Genomic DNA, 5,486 nt, shown 5'->3' with positions numbered 1-5,486 from the left:
GTGTACTCAGAAGTGACAGAAAGCAACTTCTCATCTTTGGAATATTTTTGGCCGTGAGTCAGCTTTGTGACATCGTCTCGAGAGCCCTTTTAAGCAGCAAATGCATGGCACACTGCAGGACTCAGCTCCACAGAGCCAGGACCTGGATGCTGAGCTCGTGGTGGCTCGTGGTGGCTTGTGGTGGCCGATCTTGGCACAGTGACATGACAGTTCAGGTGATACAGTTGGCGGGTGCAATAGGCACACGAAGCGGATCTCTTGGGTACCGTTTCATGCACCCTGAAATCTTTCAGAAATAGATATTCTAAGTCTACTACAATCCATAAATTTACCAGCACGTAAGCACATACAAGCAGATATGTATTCAGCATTTGCACTCATGGCCAGCTGCGTTCCTACCTGGCTTTGAAATAAATTCGTTGGAAATTCTCTGGGTGCCGTCGGGAGGCGGAGAAGGAAGGAGAAATGCTTGGAGTTTCTCAATGTATTTAGTCCTCTTTCACGTTTTATGAGAATTTCTAGAAAAGGATTGCGCCTGCCTTGGACCTAAAACTGCTTTTGAGAAGTCAATAGGCTTAGGCTGGAAGGATTGGACTTTCTTTATCCTGTTTGATTTTCTCTAAATCCTACTCTGATTTCTGCAAGCGCAGCTCCCATCCAAATACGACGTCTGCATCCCTGGCATGAGTGTATTAGACAGAGTCATGGAAAGTCTAAGGGGAGAAGTGACACCATCGAAATCAGGTTTGTTCTGATACCATTTTTTTTATCTTTGAAAAACATCATCAGGCCATGCTCAAAGGTAGACCGATGATACCGTTAAACGATGCTGGAATGAGGGGAGAGCGAATGAATGGGATTGTTAAAAGTGGCTGAACACGTGATGTAAATGGCATCAATATTTTCTTTTTGAAGTCATGTGATACGATGTTTGTAAATGCGTCATTAAAAGGGATGAGGCAGTAAATACCTGTGCAGTGATGTTACAGCTATTAACTGTTAGACTTTTCATTGGGGTGATGAATGCCTCTAAGGGACCGGAGAGTGAGTTATGGGCCAGATGCATGGTTTGAACCGTGCCCCTGCCACCAACGGGGTGTGCTGGCCCGGGAAGCTTACTTAGCTTTCTTAGTCTTGGTGTCCTCTGCGGAAGGGGCTGGGAAGGTGTGGGCATTAAAGAGATAGCATGAGTTTCCTAAAGCACCCGGCACATATTAGTGCTCCGTGGTGGCGGGAACATTCCCTTACCTCTTTGAAAATGCCCGGATGCATTTCAGTGCAATGGGGGCGGCATGGGGGAGGGCGTGTGCCACTAACCTGAGTTGGGTGACTTAAGATGATCTCCCAAAGTTCAGATTTGCACAATCAGCTTTTGATGGTGAGGTGGGGAAGGGACTCGGGTGTCGCTGGCAAAGGTGATGGGTGAGTCTTGCGAGCTCACTTTGACAGGACCTCCCTGGTCTCCTCACTCTTCTGGGCTGAAGTCTGGGCAGATGCCATAAAAACTGTGAAGCACGGACATCAATCTGGAAAGCGTGTGTGTGTGCCCGCTGGATCCCAAACGCACAATAACTCTGAGCCTTGTAATTGCATGAATCTACAAGGGCTCTGAGATCACGTCTCCATTAATAAACACCAGAATCAGATAAACACCAGAATCAGAAGGTTTGCAGTCCAGGCTCTGCCCCTCCGCCCAGGAGTACTGGTTCACAGTGGGGTGGTCTGGCCACCTGAGCAGACCCCCTTCCTTTTGAATGTTCTTCAGCAAGACCCTCCCATGGGTGCTGACCAGCGGCTGTCCCCCAACCCCTGCCTCCGGTGAGACAAGCAGAGCAGTCAGCCCTTGGAGATGCTCTTTGGATTCCTGACCAGGGTTAGCTGCGCTCAACGCCCCTTCTGGGGTTTCGAGATGATAGCAATTGCTCAATCTTGTGTATAAAATAGGCTAGCATCGTCTCTCGTTACCAAGGTGTATTTTTCTATGTTAGTGACATGTATAATTTGTGTAATTTTGTACATTAAAATGTAGGCTTTTTTCACAATTAAAGTTTTTTTTCCTCTTTTGAATGTTTAACTTATTGATAATTCATGGCAGAGTGTTATAGACTCTGATATGATACAAAAAGCCGACAAATCCAAGACTCTTGATTTCTGGTGGGGAATAAATGATCTTCTCTGAAGTCGAATCCACTGCACAAATAACAAAGCGAGTTCCTTTATGGTCCATTATATGCCTTGTATTAGTTCACCGTCATTGCCAGAACAAATTACTGTGAACCTAAGGGCTTAAACCTACATATATTTTTTACTTTACGGTTCTAGAGATTCGAATTGGGAAATGGGTCTCCCTGGGCTGACGTCAAGGCATTGGAAGGGCTGTGTTCCTTGTGGAGACTCCAGGGGAGAATCCACTTCCTCGCCTTTGCCAGCTTCTAGAAGATGCTTCCATCTTTGGCTCATGGTCTTTTCCTCCATTTGCAAAGCACAGCGTAGCATCTTCAAATATCTCTCTGGTTTTGATACCTGCTCGTGTTGTCACATCTCCTCTGACTCTGACCCTCCTGCCTCCCTCTTTTGCTTATGAGGACCCATGTGATGACATTAACGATTTGTGGTCCCAGAGCTTGCACCTTAACCAGTGTCCTCAAGCCTCCCCCGAGAAGCCTGACCAAAGAGGTCCCATTGGGAGAAAGGAGATAAAGGAATGGACTGGCGTCGCCATCAGAGTCTGGATTTTTTCGGTTAGAATCCTGAATCTGGCCCTGTGGGCAATGTCAGGCAACTAATCCTTCCACAGTCATCCAGCACGCATTCTGGGGACCTGCTGTGTCACAGACGTCGTGTTACTCCTCACGACTCTCTTCTGGGTCCTCCCCAGCTCAAGATCCTTAACCTTATCACATCTGCAGATTCCCTTTGGCCATGTAAGGCAACATATACACGGGTTCTGGAGATTAGGAGGCAGTTTCCGGGGCTTCTTCCTCTGATGGCCTCTGCCATGAACATCTTTGGGAAGGGGGCATCGTTCTGCCTGCCACAACTCCTTAAGAGCTGATTTGGAGGCAGCAAATAAAAGCAGACATTTTAGGATCAAGCAGGCTTGAATTCAAACTGTATCTCTGCCACGTGCTGGCCCTATAAGTTTAAGCAGATCTTCTTACATCCAAAATGACAGTACCGATCCATTACTGGCCTCGCAGATTTGCTACGAATATTATACCCCTAATGATAAACTATAATAAACAAATATTTATTTTATCCTTTAAAATACTTTTACAACTGATATATTTTTTAAAATATTTTTTATTGTTGTTACCCCCTCCCGCCCCCCAAAAAGGTAAGGCCCCAATGGAGAATATGCATCAGAGCTGAGTGGCCGCTCCTGCTGCCGCCAGACATGCCCCTCTCTGTTCTTTGCTGTCATCCTGGAAGTCGTCCCAGTCTGGCAGGATGAGTTCCCAGCTTGTCCTTCACCAGATACCACACTTGAATTCACTTGGGAGCACGCCCTCCCTGGAGGGCTGAGAGCAGCAGTCCGAAGGCAGGGTGGGGAAGATCATGGCCACGCTCTGGGCTGAGTGGGGTTTGCTCAGGTTTCCGGGGCTTCTTCCTCTGATGGCCTCTGCCAGACATGCCCCCCCCACACCCGCCAGCCTCCCTGCAAACTGGCGGGCACATTTTCCAGCTTTGTTTCCTGCCTCCCTTTCCCTGCTACACCTGAGTTTCTGGCCTCGTGATGAGGAGATGTTGTAGATCGGACTCAGACAAACCTGAGTGGAATCACAGCATGGTCTTGGTGGTTAACCAAGCAGTGGGTTTAAGGTTTGTCACCCTCTGCACTCCAGCCTGAACACCGAAGCGGCACGGGCTGCCACGTGGGGCTGCCGAAAGCAGATCGTAATGTGTGGACATGAACAGCGTGTGCAGAGACCCTTCTGTGTGGCAGGCGCTCAATAAAAGCCGGAGCCCCTCCTTTCTGTGAGACAGTCAGGCTTCTTGGGGGAGGCTTACAGACACTGGCTAAGGTGCAGGCTCTGGGACTACAATTGTTAAGTAGCATCACTTACCTGCTGTGACCCTAAGCAAGTTACTCGTCTCTCTGAGCCTTCGTTTTCTCATCTGTAAAATGAGGCTGTCATAGTACCTACCTCAAAGTTTGCTGCGAGGCTTGAAGGAGTCATTACATGCAAAGTGCCCACGACAGCCCTTGGCACGGTAAGCTCTCTGAAAGTGGGAACGACCACCCTTTCTTGCTTCTGCATCAGGCAACCTCTCCTTCCTCATGTCACTCCTTAGTTTTGACAAATGCCCAGCCCTTTCTCACAATAGAAAAGCTTTTTCTTGGAAAGTAGTGAGGTCTCTATCGCCAGCGGGAGTTTTAACAAAGCCCGAGGGAGTTTCCTCAAGGTCCTGAGAGCAGATTCAGGTGTACAGCAGGAGAATTGACCTCAAACGTTCGGTTGCACTTGGATTCTTGGATTCTTTGATTTTTCTATGGATTTAGTCACTGCGAATATTTGCAGAGCTTCAGGAGGTGTCTACGTGGTTTTCAACATGGAATTTCCTTGCCTGGAATGTGCTGGGAACAGCATGTCACAGGACAGAAGTTTTCACTGAAAAATTAAAAACACTTGCAATGCAACCTAGAGTCCCGCAAACCTCAAAAGGATCATCTGTGACAAATCTGTGCAGGGTGCCCAGGGACAAAAGGAAGGAGGCCAGGACGGAGGATGGGGCGGATAGAAGAGAGTGGATTGGGGTGGGGGTGGTGATATTCTCTGTTCTTATTAATGTTTAGCACTCTCTCCTCTACTATAATACATACTCCTTGAGGGCGGGGACTTTGTAAGTATTCATCTGTGTGTGCCCAGTATTACTTTGTGTCTCAAGCACAGTAAAGGGACCTGCTCCACGCCGCTGCGCTCCAGGCCTGGCTGAACAGCAGCGAGATCTGAGGCGTTAGGCAGCTGCTGCCTTTCTCCTCTCCTGCTTCCCCATCTGCCCAGTGGGGAGGCAGTGGTGCCTACTTACTGCACAGACCGGCTTGCTCCAGGGCGAAAAGACAGGAAATGCACGGGGAGGGTGTTAGCTGAGGCCATGGAGCCAATGTCCCCAGAGTCTTCAGTTCGTGGGTCATCAGTCACGGGAAGGAGAATGTAAATCCTGCTGTCTGTATGTCTGGGCTGTGAGGGCTGGTGCTGAAGGGACAGCTCCAGCACTTGGGCGGAGGGGATGGTGAGCAGTCCCTAGGAGATGATGCTCCTGGCTGAGGTCCCCACCCAGCCTTGATGCTGCGTGTCTGGACTCGCCATGAAGGGGGTCGGCAGCTGGTGATTCTGCCCCTCCAGAAAGAGCAGCTGGGACCACCAGATCCCTGGAGACTCTTAGGATCCTCTGCCTGATAATAACCAGCCCCCCAAAATGACGGACTGTTTCTAGGGGACACACACTGCCCCTGGCCTTGCAAAGGGGTTGAGGGGAACACC

Source organism: Pteropus alecto, unplaced genomic scaffold (genome assembly GCF_000325575.1).
Source record: "Pteropus alecto unplaced genomic scaffold, ASM32557v1 scaffold5, whole genome shotgun sequence".
In the NCBI taxonomy this organism is placed as follows: Eukaryota; Metazoa; Chordata; class Mammalia; order Chiroptera; family Pteropodidae; genus Pteropus; species Pteropus alecto.
The sequence above is the reverse complement of the archived record's forward strand: the minus strand, read 5'-3'. Positions refer to the sequence as shown.